Raw genomic sequence first — 19998 nt, forward strand, 5'->3', positions numbered from 1 at the left:
TATAATCCTTGAGGTAGACTGTGCCCCTGCTGAGACAACCATAGGGCATAGGTATAATATACATTATAGGCTCAAATAGCTCATGAAACCATACAGACTGAAATAGCTAACACTGTCATTCAAAACCTTGCAATGTGTCAGCTGCCATATTGTTATTTTCATCAGCTATATGCTCAGTTTAAAATAAATGGGATTCTATGACCTAAATAAGTGGATAGAAAGTGTAGAGATGTGGTGGTTGAGGGCAAAACAGCATTTATGTTTTTAAAAAAAAGCATCTTTCAGGTTGTCTTTCTCAGTTAAATTTACAAAAAAAAAAATCTAGATATACTGTACACTACAATAGACTCACTAGAACAAGTTTAACAATAATAAACATGAATCCTTATCAGTCCCGGCGGCATGGAGGGGCTCTTGGGGTCCGGGCCCACCCACTGAGTCATCTGTGCCCACCCTGGACGAGCCCGAGGACGGACTAGTTAGATATCATGGATGTTACACACACACACAGTGTTAACAATTTATCGATTTTTCAGACCCTCTCCTTTGGCAGCAGCGTGTCTTACTCCCTCTCCTCTTCACCATGCGAATGCAGGAGTGAGTTACTATGGTTACGGGAATCGGTGTCTTCAGGTCATTTTGCCGGGGCTTCACCCTGACCGTTTTTGAGTGTAGCGCCGAAAATAATTTTAAATGTAAGCCAATGTGAAGCTTGAATGTGAGATACTCCTCGTGACATAAAAGCCTGTCAAAATAAATGCAGGTCTAAAAACTAACTCTGTGTGTGTGTGTGTGTGTGTGTGTGTGTGTGTGTGTGTGTGTGTGTGTGTGTGTGAGTGTGGGGGAGGGGATGTCTGGTGGTCAACAACAAACACAAGGCTTTCATTCAGGAGGCCGCTGTCCGTGTCCCATGCAAATAGTTGTTTGTGTCCCGTGTCCACAACGTTAAGTTTCATGTTCACTTTACAAGCAGAGCAATTTTAAACCCAACCATGATGTTTTTTTGTTTGAATTTGCATCATTAAGCACGTGTTTACTGCGACCATAAAGTGACGCCGAGGGGTCTGACAAAGCGCCAGTATGTGACGAGTAGGGATGCGAAAGTTCTGATTTACTTGCGTCACTGCTGGTCTGAAATTGCGTTCACATCTTGGCAGCGTCCTAGAAAATAGCTGCAATCCATTTCCTAGGCTGCAGGCCAGGTGACCTGCTAAATACATATATTTACTGTCAATGACTTCACCTATGTTGTTTCCAGATCAGTGGAAATTCAACCTACCTGGGCTGCTTCCCAGGAAATGGAATACAGCCTTCAGGCGACGCGTATATGCTGGGAGGATGTGCTTATGATTGCATAATCAGCCTGATCAATACAGTACACTCATTTGCCGGTGGCACCTATCATGTTTACATTGGGCCTGATCACGGAAATCAAATGCCCGTCCATGATTTCATGCCTGCTGCCGGGTCTGATCCTAATCCTAGTTATGACTTTGATGAGGTTGAAAATATATATTTATACGCATATGACCGACCACAGTGTTGTAGTTTTGAGCCCTAAGCATGGAAGAGACTTGGGACAGACAAGAATAACGAGAAATTACGTCCAGCGTAGCGAAGTTGAGTAATGCTGTTAGGAGAACTACCTGCACAAAACTTACCCGAGCAGCTAGCGCCGTTCCTTTCCCATTTAGGAAAACTGTGGATTTGATATGCTGACAGGCTATAATTTGCGCAGCCTGCACAAACACAATAATTTGCCATGACAACGTGAAAAGACTGACTGCAGTGTATGACAACCACTCAAAATCACTACCGCCTATTGCATTGTGCCTTATGGGAAGACTTCCTTATTGCCCGATGTAGAAAAAAAAAAAGAGGTAATATGTGGTCGTACATTTTTTTTGGGGTGGTCCCTGCTGTTCTGCCTGGAACACTACTGCCTAAATTTAATTTAATTTAATTTTAAATAACATTTTTAATAGTAATGTTTAGACACTTGCTCTGGACAAAGTGGACATCTGCAGGGCAGATAATTCTCAAACCAGCGTTTAAATGCTACTTTACTTATTTATTCTGTTTTTATTTGACTGCTGTACTATCTGGCACTTGTACAAATAAAATAGTCAGTAGCCCGATGACAGCAGATTGAATTGAAACAGCTTGTTTAGTTGTTGAACCATTTAGGGAATATCAGGTGTTTTGACCATCTTGCTTTTCTCCAAATTATTTTACCAACTCCCTGAGTATCATTTAACTCATGTCATCTATGCCTACATGACAAAATCATTTCATATCCAGGCAACATTGTTACCCTGCCTATGCTAATTAGCATATTGACATGGACTAGAAACATTAGATTAGTGCACGTTCTCTTGCAAAAATGTCAGAATGCACCAGTAGCAGATATCACAGATATGTGTTCAGGGTTTACTGAGCTACATTACACCTGGGCCTCACTGCCTGCATGAGCAGCACGTGTGCGGATGCAGAACCTCTCACCTTTTATTTCGGCACCCATTTATTACATGCACTTTGCACACAGAGGTGTGTGTGTGTTATTTATCAAAAGACACACTAGTCTGAAAGTGCCGTTTATCATCCGAGGCTCTGCTTACATGTGATCAGTGTAATGTGCCTTTACCCTTCATGCATATGCATTCAAGGGAGGATCATGATGATGATGCATGATGATGACCTTGATTACGAGGAAGGTGGCTGGGAATTAACAAGCATGAAGGACAGATACTTACTGTATAGTGTACTTTACTGGTACCATAAATGTAATGGCTGGTCTATTAATTTAATAAAAATGTATAAACTGTGATGCTGGTGAGTGAGTGGTCAACAGATACTGCATTTTAGTGGTGGACGCTACTTAATATGTCTACTCCACTACATTTCAGGGGCAAATATTGTACTTTTTACTCCATTTGTCTGACAGCTGTAGTTACTAATTTTACTTTTTAGATTACAATTTTTCACACCCTTCCTGTCCAGCCAAACCCTCCAAATTTGGTGATTTAGAATTTTAATTTTTCTGATAAACTGAAGGATTAAAGCATGATTAATGCTTGCCTCATCCATGAGGGTCGCGAGTGTCCGCACGGCCAAAGTGACGGCACACCATCAGACCCTTCGCGGGGGTTCCTTGCAGCAGGTTTTCGCCTCATCGAGCACATCCAAATTTTTCTGACTATGAGGACGCGGATGAGCGGACAAAATGGAGAACTTTGAGGAGCTTTGAGAATGTCTGTTTACCGTAAGGAGAAATTCAAACGTCATGTTAACCCAAAAAGCCATCATATATAATAGTAACACACTGACAAGGACCATTGTTCTGCATACTGTAATGAGTACTTTTACTTTAGTAAATGTTGTTAATAACACTTTCATACTTTTACACAAGTCAGGTTTTGAATGCATGGCCTTTACTTGTAGTGGAGTATTTTCACAGTGTAGAAAACAGAAGAAAATAGACACGTACTTTCCCTTGAAAACACATGATGAACTGGCTGCACTACAGTCAACTCATGATTTATACTTTAGCTTGAGGCGTGTTGATCTGATGACCTGGCTACAATAGTGTGTGTCCTTGTCAACTCAGAGTACTACAAAAGGCAACTCTTATTTGTCAATACACGCATGTGCATATCTGCATCATTTGTGCATTTGGTGTGTGTGCTCACACATGCAGTGTGTAAAGTGGTCACTTCAGACTGACACATCACTGATGTCTTTTAAGTGGTCACACTGGACCTCAAGGCACAGCAGAGATGGCCAGAGGGGGGTGAGAGGAGGGTGGTCTGTCTCAGCTGGATTCCCCTTCACTGTGTCAAAAGGCACACAATGCCAGAACCCCTGCTAAGTCACAGAAGTAACTCTTTTAGTAACTATTTTCTGTGGAAATCAAACCGTTTCTGTTTAAGGAATAAGTTGCGTGACTCCTCTTCAATGTCTTTAAGCAAATGTTTTCGGCCGCAATGCCTTAAGAGTTTGGTGGAATGAACACAGTGGAGAGGAGTCTGTTTCTCAGTTTATTTAGATGGACTTGCATTGCTTCTGCTCACACTGGTTCACTGTATGTGCACTTTGAGAATTAGAAATGACTAATTCAATATATTAAACAATAGAGATGTCCCGAGGGGTATTGAGGCCTCTCCGGTCATATTTTAATGGCACGGTATCGGCTAAAGTAAAGCAGATCAAAATCTGATCCTTTCTTTACTCAACTCCACCGTGTTTCATCCACCTCAACAACCTGATGTTGCCACACTGCACTTCTTCACGACAGCTAGCATTAACATTCGTTTCATGAGTTACTTGTGGGACAATGACAGGACAACATTAAACTGGTCTGTTGTCAGTTTAAAGTGCTCTCTGCAAGCTGAGCTCTTTTGTTAGGGAAGACCCTCCACTCTCCACCTCTACATTGTGAGTGTTTCTGTAGTTTGAACAGCTCCAACACAGTGATGCGTCTTCTTTCTGCGTCAGTTTCAGGAGTCGTATTCTCTCTTTTACTATGACCTGCCCCAAACTGCATGCGATTATCATAAAGTGGGCATGTCTGTCAAGGGGAGACTCGTTGGTACCCATAGAATCCATTTTCATTCACATGTCTTGAGGTCAGAGGTCAAGGGACCCCTTTGAAAACCATGCCAGTTTTTCCTCACCAAAATTAAGAGTAAGTTTGCGACAAGCTAGTATGACATGGTACCAATGGATTCCTTAGGTTTTCTAGTTTCATATGATGCCAGTATATTCACTCTAGCTTTCAAACTGAGCCCGCTACAACCTCCGAAAGATTGATTGTGTTAATGCGTTAAAGAAATTAGTGGCGTTAAAAGGAATTTGAGTTAACGTGTTCTTATCGCGTTAACTTTGACAGCCCTAATCAAAATCTTTTGCAGCTTTCTCATTGGTCTCTTAGCATGACTTTTAAATTTTTAAGTCAGTTAAAGGTGCAAAATGCAAGATTGGGAACATTTCTATTGCCTCTGCACGACTCTCAACATGGCAACGGCTGAGCCAGCAGCTCACAGCTAATGGTGCTAACAGTGCTAACACTGAAAACAATGGTAAAAGTGCTGAAAGAGCTAACAGTGTTAACCTGAGGGGGAACCGGAGGGTGGGTGCTATACATCCGTAACAACGTTGTTGGTCGGGACAATGTTATCAGCTGTAACTGCCGTATGAGAGAGCCATGAGAGAGCCATGCGAGAACATGCACTAAAAGCACACACAGCCGGCCCGGCAATGTCAACAAAGCAAGGAGAAGCTCTGATTACAACACAGAGAGAGAGAGAGTGACTTCATTCTCTACTCAGGTAGACATTACTCCTCTATATCTTTACATAACAAATAGTTGTTTGCTGCTAGGCTATAATAATGTGCTGAAAATCGTATAGAGCACCTTTTCAATTAAGGAGAGTGAAAAAAATGTAAAGCATTGTTCTGTGATCACACTTGTTTTGTCCTTGAGTTGTCGTGTGCGTATGAGGTGCTGGGTCACTTGTCTGTCCGTTCACCAGATGTGCTTCTGACAGTTACAATGTCATTCTGTGTTAAACGCAAGGTGAGATATTCAGCTCAAGGGATATAGATTGAAGGTTCACAAGCCTGCTTACATAACACACCTCAATATAATATTTCACACAATTATGCCATGGACACGGCTTTCACACAAGCAGAAAGCAACAGACAGGTTTGTGCATTTGCAATTTTTAGGAGACCGAAATGTTACAATTAACATTCATGAACTGAAAACACACTGTGAAAGGGTTAAAGTTGTAAGGTAAAAACACGGACAACTCCCTGACCGAACGACTCCGTGGTAGCGACCTGCCAAACACAAGGTAGCCAAGTAAGAACAAAGAAACCATTCTAAACAGCTGTTTCTACATGCCTCCCCCGGGCTGATTTTGAGTAATTATTGTGAATGCTCTAGTTAATAAATTTAGCCTAAACAAATAATGCTTTGTTCGTGGTGATTTTTTTTCTCGCACCTAGGCGTTGTCTGATGTGCTCTATATGCACTGTGGATTTCTGATGCATTCTGTGACGTTTTCTCTCTGCCTGACCAGCCAGAAATCCCACGTCAGAAACCCATGTCGTATGCTTTGACTCTCAATAAAACTGAAACTCAATAAAATCTATTCTAAAGCATTGAAAATTATAAAGAATGGATGAAATGGATTGCGAGTTTCTCAAAAATCCCCAACAAACATGTTCTCCTTTTGTACATTGAATTGGTCACAATTAGTTTTTTTTCCAGTTTTAACATGTACAACATTTATAAATGTAACAATCTGATAAAGTAGATTTTACTGGTAAGTAATATTACTAAAACCACCCATGTAATATCTGTATGAATATAGCTTTTCACAATATTGATATTAAAGCTATCAAATTATGTGAATGATGATTGGCTGCTGCTTTGCCCCCACCCCCGTTTTTTCTATCTCTCTCTGATTTATTCCACTTGAACAGCTCTTCACTGAATGAAGGCATATTTCTACATTCAAATATATACATGAATGGATGCAAAATTACTACCATTTTCATTATACAGCACATATTAATTGCGTTTTTTCGAGGTCACACATTCATCCATTTCCTGTGTGTGCAACCAAGGAATGGAGACTGAAGTCTTTTGTTTCTGTATTCGCTATGAATAATGCTCCAAGTAGATCCTCCAGTGTGTTGTGAAATTGCATTGAAATGGACTAGGGAGCAAGGGTGTACACACACCAGTGTGCCTTTGCTGGTGGCAAAAAAAAAAAAAAACTGTGCTCGCTAGCGAAGATTAACCATGACACTTTGCTCTCATTTGCACTTCAAAGCCAAACCCGTGCCCCTGTCTCCACCTCACCCTGCAGAACTCTCCACATCCAGATATCCATTTTGTATCATGTCATTTCCCCTTTGCCTCTTCACTGTTATCTTGCTGTCTTTCACTCTTCGGTAGCTCTACTTCTCCTATACACTGCACATAGTGTATACTGTACATTCAAAATTGATATGAGGGGTCCACTTGGGATTGTGCAGCAAAGAGAAATACTATCAAGAGAGTGCATGACTTTATGTCCAGGGGCTGAGGTAAAGATGTGAGAATAAAAGGACTGTAGTTCAGGCAATTTGAAGAACAAGTGTACTATATACTAAAGACTGGTTGAGATATTAAAACCCTTTGAAAGATTCTGCATGCAGAGATCTACAGCGAGAGCATGCTGTGTGAAGAAAAAAAACAAACATAAAAGGCTGAGACTGGCAGAGGTGTGTGTGCATGTGTGTGTGTGTGTGTGTGTGTGTCAGAGAGAGAGAGGAGGGGGTGCGGTGCAGTGTTGAGAATGCATGTGTGTACAGGGAAGAGATTTAAGTAGAGAGAGAGAAGAGCAATAGAGAGAGGGAGCTGCAGGCTGATAAAGAGAGAGAGAGAGAGAGAGAGAGACCAGCAGCACAAGGCAGCAGCATGTCTGTCTCTATCTGTCGCCTCTTGGATCTCCCTCAGCACAGCTGCCCTGGCTGCTGCTGACTACGAGTGGGTCCTCTCGCTCAGTGACTGTGTGTGTGAGGGAGTGCCTGAGTCCGTAGCGAGTTTCCCAGTGGCTATACGCACAAGTCTGTGTTCAACTGCTCTGGTTATGGTGTTGCCACACGCTGGTGATGAAGGTTTGACCAGTTTTGCTCTGGACTTGACTCAATGCCCATGAACCCCAGACATCTCTGGCATACCCTCTCATTAAGGTAAGCAGAACAAAGTGTTTTATATGCTGTGTTGTTTTGGGATTCGTATATGTTTGTTTCTCAGAAGATCATTTACTCTGATGAGTTTTTAGATGCTGTTAATTTAGAAAAGCAAACTTGAAACTGAGTAGCACAGTAGATCACGGTGCGTTTTTCCCAGGCTCTACTTTCACTGTTTATTGTGTCTGGTCTGACCTGCTTTGTGTGCACAAACATCCAACTGGACTTGCCTATATCAAGTGATGACCCCTATGCTATTTCTTCCTGGCTCTTGCGTCCATGTGATGATTGTACATAACATTATTATCTGTCAGCAGTAAAAGGCAGTTGATTGTTTTCATGCTTAACCAGATTAAGCTTCAGCCTCTATTAAGCACACGTGTGCTGACGGTTAACCAAATATGTTGTACTGTACAGTTTATTGAGTGAAAGTTACTTGGAGTTTGTCATGTGGATTGCATTAGCCATGACCATAGCAGTCCTCTCACGTTGATTTACACTAAATGAACTACATTTGACCGGCACATATTGTGCAGTAAGTGCTTTATATAGATGTGAAGTGTGAGTCATCCTAGAAAGTGGTTTTCAAACTACATAAACTGTTTAAAAGCTCAATTAACAGGCAACTAAGTGGTTCCCTGTCCCATATGTGACTTGCTTTTGCCTGTTGCTCCTTTGCTATAAGAGGACGAGGGAAGTTGCAATTAAAGTTTGTAATTGAGACTCTCATAAAGACAAATAGTGATAATCAAATGTCTCTCAGCAGCTTTCCTGCATACGCATGTTGCCTTTGAAAGGTGAACTATCTGAAGCACTCTCTGCTGTTGCATCATCATACTGTATGTGATCCGCTTTTACGTGTTAGTTATATGAACTTACATCGCATATGTAACCACAAACACTTCACATAAGCATAGAGCTCCTTAATGGGCATTGAGATGCTAATCAAAATGGTTTCATTTTCATCAATAACACAGTTTAGCTGCTTTTCTGAGCTTTTTAATGATTTCATTAATTTTAAGGGTAATTATTTAATTTTGGAAATGCACTCTAAGTGATTAGCTGCCTGAACTGCTGCCTGAACTGAATAGATATTAATTTGATTTATCAAATTGATTCTGCTTAGTATTCATGCTGCACAGTTAAACTGTTGAATAACACAAAAGCATGGTTCTTAGTGCACACACCACTGATTTAAATGTGATTGCCTTCAAGGATTTTTGTTCTCTAATTTAATCAGAGCAGGAATAAAGCTTTATGGAAGGTACTTAGTGTTCAATCTGTTATAAAAAAACAAACATTTCAGACTGAGAAATCAAACCACTTGTGTGATTGCAATAGTTAGAGCATGAATGACGGGACTCCAGTTGCTTGACTGCGTTACTCAAGGCCATGAGATTATTTGAGGAGGATGTATGTCTCATTAGGCTGAGGACCAGACATCCAAACATCCTATAATACTGGTATTCTACAGTGGGCCTGCTAGTCATGATAATAATCAAGCATCAAGCCACATCCGATATCCAACATGAGAGACCAAGCTTTGTCAAACTCTGCAGCCAGCATTGCTGTGGGAAATCTGTTTTCTGCCAATTTTTTTATTGATTCACATGATGTTCAGGTCCTCAAAAGAACCCTGTTGCATAGTGTATGTTGTGTATTTATCATTCCCTGGATACCGTCTTTATTAGTTTGTTTGTTTGCAGCAGAGAACTATAAGGAACATTGGGAAATAGATAGTGGATGACATGTGACAAAGATCCTTTCAGAGCTAAACTGGTGACGTTATAGTTGTATAATGTCTTAATTTTGCAGCCCAGGACGCCCCATCACTGAGTTTAACACATCAGATATCTTTAGTGCATAAACTGTTTGTCAATTAATCAATTACTTGATGGACAGAAAGGTAATCACGAATCATTTGTGATTATGGATAATATGAAATGAAAATACCAAACATTTGCTTGTTCAAGCTTCTCAAATGTGAGGATTGTCTGCTTTTCTCTGTTTTAAACCACCTTAAAATGAATATCTTTGGGTTTCTGATTGTTGGTCAAGAACAAACAATATAGATTAAAGCTGAAATGATTAGTTTACGAACAGAAAATTATTAAGCAAATAAGTCATGAAGTCATTTCATAAGCAGAAATGCCAAAAATTGGCTGATTATGTCTTCTCAAATGTGGATTTGCTGCTTTTGCTGTTTTATATCAGTGTTTATTACACGGCTTTCTTGAATACTTGATTCTGATCGGTTGATTACAGCATTCTACGCTATACTGTTATTTCTTTATAGACGACCGCTGCTTTTTATAACAGACCGTTGCTATGGACGCCGTTATGATCTCTAAGTACCCGTTACAGCGAGCCGGTCACGCATCGCCCTGTACATCATCCCTTACAAATTTAACAAAATAAGATGTTTTGAACGTTATCTTTAGCTCTAGGGAAACTGATGTTTCACTATTTTATGATATTTAATAGACCAAATTATGAATCAGGTAATTGTCAAATTAATTGACAATGAAAGTAATCATTAGTTGCAGCTCTAATGTAGACATCATCTAGGGTTCTGGTGAATTGGGATTGCTGTTTTTCTCTATTTTCTCACATTTTATCGACTAATTGATTAATCGATAATGATAATTAATGGTCGCCGCCGTACGAACAGTATTATGCGAGGATGCTTCCGTGTGCGCTGTACTGTATGTTTGGTACAGTTGTATGACTGCATGCCTGTGTCCACTTGATGTTTCCATGTGGAGGGTGATATAACCCAGTTAGTCCCACTGTCTGACAGTATGGAGGTGTTATTGTAAGCAGCAGTTCCCACATCAGTGTGGGAGGGAGGGAAGGCGTTGTGCAGCGGTGTACCTGTGCGGGTGATTCCACAATTAATCAGGTTTATGGAGCAGATGAAGGAGAACTCCCATATAGCTTTGACTTAGGAAGGTGATGTTTTATAAGACCACTGACCGCTGGCTGTGTGTGTGTTCTTGCTCTGTGGTGGTTACATCATGTGTGTCATGCTATTCCAGATAATAGCCCTGTTTCTGCCTTTGCTCCCGGTTTCTTGTCATGTGTACTTGAAAAATACTCAAAACACAATAATTTGAACTACATATGGAGTTGCGAAATATGCTCAAATTCCAGAAAAAAATAGTTCATCATTAATCATGGTTAGGAAGTGCCTACATTGACGAGCACACACATGCACACGATGTACACACACTCCTTATTTTCATCTTTGTACTCAGACATCAATGGAAGAGGTCAGTGACATAGTGTGTAGGAGTGCATAATGAATGAACATTCGTTATAGTTTCAGTGTGGGCAGATAGTCACACATGCACGCGTTACCTTCACACACAACTTCTTTTATAACACCACGCAGAGAGGGTTATCCATCCGTCGACTTATGAAACAAACCATAACACCAGACTGTGACTGTGGATCTGGTTCAATTTCTCATTCATTCACTTAAATTGACACAATGTCCATCATTTGAGCTCCGTCTTTTCCCACTTTCTATGGGAAAACTGAAAATGATATGTAGGGGTAGTGAATTACTTTTGGTCTTTTGCACACTTTTGCCTACAGCCGCTACTGTGTATTACTAAAGACTGACACCATTGTCTGTGGTCTCATATTACACCTCAAGTGTTAAAGTGAAAGCTCTCACATTGTTAGCATGCTGGGTCAAGCTTTTTGAGTCAGAACAATCATGCAGGACAATGTTAGAGACCCTAACAATGTGCGTGTGTATATGTGTTACATACATGTACTGTAACTTTAGCTGCTAAGTGCAGATTGTGTTGCACAAGTTAAAGAGATTTTAGGAGTTTCAAATGTGTAAAACCTATAATTTGAAGAGAAAAAAATATTGTTCTCAAGTGATAGAGAATGTTAAATTAATGAGAAAACAACAAATGAGAGCTCATGTTTCAAGGACTGGGGTACAGAAAGTATCATAATATGCAAAAAGGAAAGTGATAGCTGGCTCTTCTTCAAGAAGATTATGATCTACCGATGAATTGATGTCTGAAGTACAGCTGGATGTACTGTAGGGCTGTCCTCGACCAAAGAAATTCTTAGTCGACTAATCGATTAGTTGATTTAATTGACAGATCTGTAAAACTGAGTTTCTCCACAAAGAATCGCATAAAAGTACCACTTTATATCTTGTGTTGTGTCTTGTAGATTGAAACATTGCACAACTAAACTTGCTGGGAGCTTTTTAATACAGTGTGCGGATCTTCTGTTTGACTCTTACCTTGATTTTTTTGATCCAGCACCTGTTGAATTGTTTTTTGGATGTGAAACCTCACACCCTCTTCATCTACTAGAGATGAGTTTATTCAAAATGATAAAAAGCACAGAAAAACGACTCATCGACTAAAGAAATCATAGTCGACTAAGACCAAAACGACAGATAGTCGACTTATAAACTAAGAGGCAGCCCTAGCTGGATGTATCGTATTGTTTGGCTTATAAATGCATGCAGATATGCACATGCACTGGCAAGTTTTGCTCTCCTTTTGTGGTTTTGTTCTGCTCATTAAGCGATATGACTCTGAATGTGGTTGCTTCTATTTGTCTTGATTTTAGATTTGTGATCTTGTAATGAGCCAAGCAACTTCCCCAATGAAGGAGACAATAAGTGCTCTCACATTTAAATAGAGCAGTCTTTGACTTCCAGTTTATCAGAAAGGTTTATCTTTAAGAAATACATGTAAGGCTCCGGGGTAAGATGGCATCAAACATCTTCTCCCTGTTATAAATCAACAGGAGTCACAGGACAGGCCTCATGGATGATGATGATGAACTACACTGAACTTGAAGTGCACAGCGCATTCTTTACAGCTGAAGAATAGTGTGTGCATTTGCACCCTTGGTTGCCTCTTTGAACATTTAAAGTAACAATACTCAAGAGTTTTATACATTAAAAAAAGCAGTTCAGAATCTGTTTGACAAAGGAGTCTTTATGTTGGAAAACCAATTTGTCCTTCAAGTGATGAAAAACGTACCATTTACAGTCCTTCTCATTCCCAATCATCAGGTATGCCTTGCACGTATCACTATCCATACTCTACCTCTTTGTATTTTCCTCTTGTGAAAGGATAGTTTGAGAACATGAGAACAAACGCACAAAGAAACGCAGAAGATTAATGTTCTTGCTCAACCAACCATCTGCTGTCTTTTGAGGAAGGGACAAGAGATTTTGTCCCACACAGTGCTTTGTACTGTAATTTAATATCTTCATTGTCATTCTGTGACTTCAGGGATGTCTGTGTTTGTGTTTGTGCTTTCTGTCCTCTCCTATCCACTTCTTATTTATGTGATGTTTGCCGTTCTGCCTATACAGTCATTACAAGGCATTTTTATAATAGATCTTGGTGATTTTGGTAGTTAACCTATAGTCCTTTCTTGTAATGCAATGCCATGGATTCATGATGGAGTAAATGTTTGAAAATCATGTTTTTTTGTCCTTTCTATAGGTTTCTGTAGGTTCTGAATAATAAGTCAAAAAAGAGAAAAAAATAAATATATTTTTTGTAATATAATAGCAATCTGACATCACTTAAACATAATAGTTAAATAAATGCCTTCACCTTTCATCTCCATACAAGAAGATGTAAGCTGTGATGTATTTTATATCAACTCATTCTTTCTTCAATACTATGACTTTTCTTTAATGACATATACTATAATGATTTTTTTAAGGCATACTATACAATGACTTTTTTGATGACATACAAAGCTATGACATTTTCATGGCCTACTATGAAGTTTTTTAATTACATTTGTATGGCATGCTATACTATGACCTTTCATGTTATACAATATTAACAATTTGTTTTATGGTATATTATACTATTAATTTTTACATGACAATTTTATGACATACTAAAGTTGGCTCAGGCTGTTAGATGAGTGCTTGGAGAGTCTGAGGTATTGAGTTTGATCCTTATTGACGGAGAGCTAACTCTCAAGGCCCGTGTCCAAAGGAAAGAGTTAAATGTGCTCAGAGAAACTGTGTTGAACTGTGTCATCCAATAGCTCAGGCTGTTAGAAGACTGCTTGGAGAGTCTGAGGTTGTGGTTTTGGTCTCTTATGAGAGCCAGTTAGTTTTCAAGGCAAGAGAAAAGAACTGTGTGATCTAATAACTCAGGCTGTTAGAAGACTGCTTGGAGAGTTCGGGGTTGTGGGTTCGATCCTTATCGGGGGCTAGTTCATTTTCAAGGAATATGACCAAAGGAAAGAGTTTAATGCACATAGAGAAAGAGCTGAATTGTATCATCCAGTAGCTAAGGATGGTAGAGGACTGCATGGAGAGTTTGAGGCTGTGGGTTCAATTCTTATCAAAGGCTAGTTAATCTCAGTGGCGTGGTGTGGGCCCAGTGGCCAGGATTGTGGGGTTGGATCCTGTCCGTAACCGCTACATTTAGCATTCCGAACCCTCACAAGAATTTATTTTAAAAAGCGGAAATTCTTTTGCAAACATAACCACTGTTGTTACATAAGGAATACTATATTGTGTTTTTAAGGCATAGGCTACTATACTATGACTTTTTAATGACATACAAATCTAGGACATTTTGTATTACATTTCTATGGCATACTATACAATGACTTTTTATGACATTTTTGTGGCAAACTATACTATGACTTTTTTTCATGACAATTTTATGAGGTACTATAGTATAGCTCAGGCTGTTATAAGACTGCAGAGGAAGACTGGAGAGTCTGTGGTTGTGAGATTGATCCTTATTGGGGGCAAGTCAACTTTCCTGTGTCAAAAGGAAAGGCCCAATCCCAATATCCCCCCCTAAGGCCTTAAACCCTGAACCCTCAGGGACTTGACTGATGACACCTGGTAAAGGGTAAATGGAGTGTGAGAGGCTGCAAGGGCTTGAAATGGTATAAATATAAATGGGACAGCACTTTCTGGCAACATGTCACGTTACCGTTTTTATTTTTCGTATTTTACTGCCTATTTGAACGTCTTCAGGCTAATTGTCAAAAAAAACAATTTACTTGTTTTTGTCAAACTTCATTAAGGAAAATTAAAAGAACTGGTTGATGAATGAACCAGGTGTGGAACATAGTCTAATGCTAGCATACCACTGATTTCATGTGTTTTTATATTCCATCTAAAATCCTGAATATTCTTCTCCTTTCCTATTATCTGTGTAAATTGAAATATGCCTGGCTAGACACCCATGTGCCATCCTCTTTATTAATCTTTTTTTTTTTTTATGCCTGTGGGCTTCCCCTGGCAACCTTGTGTTTAACGTCACAACGCTATGAATTGTGGGTAATTCCCTCAGGCAAAGTCTGCAGAAATGCGGACTTTGAAAAGGGTTCAAAATGTCTGCAAGAGAGCCTTTAAGGACTTGACGACTTGACAGCCTTAAACCCTCAAGGTCTTTGTGGGAATGGGCCTCAAAGTCTGTGAGTCTGTGAGTGCGAACTTTGGGATTGGGCCAAATAGACAATAGCTCCAAGCTAGCTTGGAGAGTCAGAGGTTGTGGGTTTGATCCTTATTGAGGGTTAGTTCATTTTTAAGGCCTGTGTGGTTTTTTATGACAAATTTATGGCATTAAATACTATGACATTTTTAAGACAATTCTTATGAAATACTACACTATATTACTATAATATACTTTATTTATGACTATTTATGATGTAGTATACTATGACTTTTTTGAGATAATATACTGTGTCTTTTTTCTGATTTTTTTTTTTTTTTTACATACTATACTTTGAGTTTTTCGACATGCTATGCAATGACAATTTTCGAACTTTTTTCGACATACTATGAAATTACTTTTTTTGACATGCTATACTATGACTTTTTCTTCGACATGCTATATGACTTTTTTTCGACAAACTACTATGACTTTTTTCTTACTTTTCCTGACATACTATACTATGACTTTTTTGGACATAATATACTTTGATTTTTCATGACTTTTTTTGATGTACTACACTATAATTTTTGTATGATTAATTTTTTTATAACCATGACTTTTTAATCACTTTTAGACATACTATTCTATGATTTTTTATTTTTATGGCATACTTTAATATGACTTTTTAATGACTTTTTTCATGACATGCTTTACTATGACATTTTCTAAGGAATTATATTATACTGTTATAGATTTACAACATTTAAATGGCATACAATACTATGACATTTTTCATGACATTTTTAAGACATTCTATGAGTTTTTATGACCTACTATATTTAGATTTTTTTTTCATGGCATACTATACTATAAGTATTAATGTTTTTTTCATGGCATCATTTGGTGTCTCTCTCTACAGCCAGTTTAAAATGAAAGTGTGATTCCAACAGCTAAGCAGTGGCTTTCTCTGTGACTCCGAAGGAAAGTTATTTGTTTGTTTGTGTGTGTGCGCGTGTGTTTGTCTATACCAGGGGTGCCCAATACGTCGATCGCGATCTACCGGTCGATCGCAAAGGTAGTGTGGGTAGATCGCATGGCATTAAAAAAAAATTACATTTTTTTAAAAAAAAATAAATAAAAAATAAAAAATAAAAAAATAGACGTCAGCCTATCAGAGCAGATTGAGAACTGTCTGTCAGAGTTTGACAGACGCTTTCAAGACTTTGTTTTACTGGAGCCAGTCGCTACATTCATGTGCTACCCTTTTCGGGAAGATGCTGAGGCTGATTCACTTGCATCAAAAATTGCAACACTGTTTCACCTGAACTCATCTGGAGTGGAGGATGAGATTTTGACACTACAAGCTGACATTCAGCTTAAGTCCAGGGCTCATGGACAGTTCTGGAACTTACTCACAGAGGAAAAGTACCTCAACATGAGGAAATGTGCTACCTCCTTGACTGCATTATTCGGCTCCACTTATTTATGCGAGTCAGCCTTTTCCCACATGAAGATTATTAAATCCAAATACAGTTCCACCTTGACTGATGATCATTTGGAAGTGTGCTTGAGGCTGGCTATCAGCAGCTACTGTCCGGACTATGCATCCCTGGCTGATTCCATTCAATGCAAGTCATCAGAGTAAGGTAATGACAAAAAATGTAGAGTTATATTGTACAATATGGGTTCATGCAGTTATGCAAGGTACACCAACATATATTGTACATATAAAGAATACTCAATATATTTATAAATAAATATATGTTTTGCATTTTTATAGTAGGTAGATCATTTTGACTTGGTCATTTTTCATTTTTCATCGGATTTGGTCATAAGTAGCTCGCATGCTGAAAAAGTGTGTGCACCCCTGGTCTATACTATGCTGTGTGTGTTTCAGTAGACTACATGAATTTGTATAATGGTCTGGTTGTATGTGGAGTAATAAGGGTAATGTAGTGTTGTCATAACACCTAATGTTCTGCCTAATTTTTGTCGATACACCAAACTTCCAAAGAGGCTCAAACAGAGTGTTTCAGACAGAGGGTGAAAAGAGGTGCTGCAGCACTGCCGGTATGAGAAAAGTAAAGCGTTTTTCTAACATTAAAGCATGTAAACATGTTCTCGTAGCAACCCAAAATACAAGTATGCACCTGAAAATAAGCATTTTAGGTCCTCAGATTAAACATCAGATATTTGACTGTGAAATTAACAGCATGTTAGAAAACTGTGAACCCCTCTGAACCCATACTGTATATGCACTATTCAGAGCATTGTGTAATATGTTAGAGATGGGAAGCTGAACAATTGTTTAATGATGTTACACACAGATTGGGTGATTCGCCTCCAAGCTGAATAGAGCCTTTGACTCTGACAGGGACATCTGCCATTTACAGTACCCTGAAGACAAATACGCTTTGGCTTCGGTACAGTATGTGTGTGAGTATAAATACCCGTGTGTGATTATCTGCGAGCATGGTCATTCCCCCGGGGTAGATATATTCTGAATGACAAGCAACCAAATGTCAGCTATCCTTATCCTCATGTACTGCATACATTATGTATGAGGCTGTCACTCCCAGCTTAGACTGTAAGAACAACATGAACATACTCTTACACCAACAGAGACCACCACACTAATAAATGCATAAAAACACACGCAGATACACAAATTAAACGGTGCCTACACTCTCCACAGGTGTGACATTTCGGTCAAACAACCCCTTACGGCCCCGTTGGATACAAATATCAAACCACACTGCCAGCAATGAGTATAATTGGATTGGCAATTGACAAAATGCTGTTAGACTTGGCACTGATTATCACCGATTATCACATCTTTAACAGCTGCAGCATACAGAGTCTTGTCTGCAAGCAAGAACATTTTTCTGAACTTGTGCTGTTATTCTATGCTTTTTGTTCATACTTTTCTCTCTGTGCTATGAAGCACTTCAAGGTTTTGTTTGTGAAATAATATTTACCGTAAAACCGTATAGTTTGGTTAATTACCTGATTAAAGCTTATCTATCAATCAATCACCCTAAGAGCTATTTATTTTTAACTGTAATGCTAATTCAGAGGTTCTCAACTATTTTGCATCACATATCAAATACATTGTGGAGGACCAGCCAAGCACGGAGGAGGGGAAGTTCATCGCAAACAAACAGTTCTGGCTCCAGGTCAAACATTTGGATTAGCAACTAATGTTTTTTTTCGTTATAAGTTCATCTGCAAATTATTTTTATGTCTATGAAATGTGCAAAAATAGTGAAAAGATACCCATCACAACTTGCCAGAGCCCATGATGACATTTTCAAATCTTCAAATGTTTAGCTTTGTTCTACCAGAAATCCAAAACCCAAAGATATTCAGTTTACAATGATAAATGACAAAGAAAAGCATCAAATTCTCTCATTTAAGAATCTTGAACAAGAGAATATTTGGCTTATTATTCTTTCAATCGATTCACAAACTAATAATGTTAGCTCTAGTCTGGATGTCATAAAACATACTTTATGCCTTTTACCTCCTCTTCCTTCTCCTCAAGCTTCCTTTATCCCTCTCAAAAGCTCAATGTTTTTCTTTTTTAGTCATTTAGTTGCAAAGTAATAGCACAGCGCATGCAGCTCAGTTGGTGGAGACCAAATTAGAGCTAAAAGAAGAGTGAATATTGGACTTTTAATTGTCAGGTGATCAATGATAAGGTGATATTATGCTAAAGTGCTTACAGCTTGTTCCGCTGCTCACAAATGGCCAAAAACATGAATTAGTACAATCTTAAATGCATATTTATGAGTTGTTCACTGTAAATGTTTGCATTTGGTATATATATATATATATATATATTTCACTTATTCCTGCTTTCCTCATTTGTTCTGTGCATTTGCCGCAATCCCGTGCCACTGTTATTATTGTATAACTGCTTCCTCATCCACATTTCACCAGATGCCTTGGCATCATCAAAGCACAGTATCTCTAATGCAAATCAATTTGCAATCATGAAAGATGACACATTTGCTCCCAAGTTGCATCCATAGCAACAAAGTAGTATAGTCGCCATGCATTCTCCTTCATAATCATAATACAGAAGACCACCAATAGTAGATCAAATAACCACAATCAAGAATACCTTCGCACATTCATCCACATTTAAATAAACACTGCAAACCCCCCCATGTATTACGCACACAAGCACTCCGATTCATGACTCATTTAAGCATCTCTATGGATTTAGGTTTGAGTTAGCGGAAAAGGACACATCTCTTGCCGTCTCTTCTCCTCATCTCTTACATGACTTTCTTTGTCTGTTAAAAAGATTACATCACAGCCTCCCGCTCCGTGTTGCTCTCCCTCTGGCCCTCTGCCTCTCATGTCTTCCTGACACAGATCCTAAGCTACAGTACTCTCAACACCTACGATTATGCCACTGTGTCAGGTCTGAGGATGACACAATCTAACAAGAGGACAAGTCATTTAAGAGGTGCAGTAAAAAAAAAGGTGCTTAACACTTCAAGCTCATCAAATGAATTTTGAATTGGGAAAAGAAAATGTAAGAGGACGAGAAGATGAGTATGAAGGATGGAGGGTAGGAAGAGGAGCATGCCTGGCAGGAAAATACAAAGGTAGAGGAAGAAGTTCAGGGGAAGAGGTGTTGTGGTTTTACAAAAGACTAAAAGGCTCATGCTAAATGAAGGAATAGTAGAGCCTGAATGGCATACTCAAAAGTTAAGACATGAGGGTGCTACCGGCTACTGGTCTACCTGATGTTGATCTCATCCATCATCAACCAAGTTTTATGGTGAATTCTCGACAGTTAAGTTCCAGGCCAGCAAAAATGATT

General features: G+C 39.0%; 1 protein-coding gene across 2 annotated transcripts in view; it reads left to right on the forward strand.

Moving 5' to 3' along the window:
- The window catches only part of opn7b (opsin 7, group member b), a 119695-nt gene that overhangs the window by 36965 nt on the left and 62732 nt on the right, over positions 1–19998 (forward strand). The window contains exon 1 of one of the 2 annotated variants that reach the window (XM_074644104.1): positions 7425–7746. The exons of the other annotated variant lie outside the window; for it this stretch is intronic. The gene's annotated coding sequence lies outside the window, so the exon portion shown is untranslated. Of the gene's footprint in view, positions 1–7424; positions 7747–19998 lie in introns of those variants that run through there. 2 annotated transcript variants of the gene reach the window in all.

Source organism: Sebastes fasciatus, chromosome 8, assembly GCF_043250625.1.
Source record: "Sebastes fasciatus isolate fSebFas1 chromosome 8, fSebFas1.pri, whole genome shotgun sequence".
Lineage (NCBI taxonomy): Eukaryota > Metazoa > Chordata > Actinopteri > Perciformes > Sebastidae > Sebastes > Sebastes fasciatus.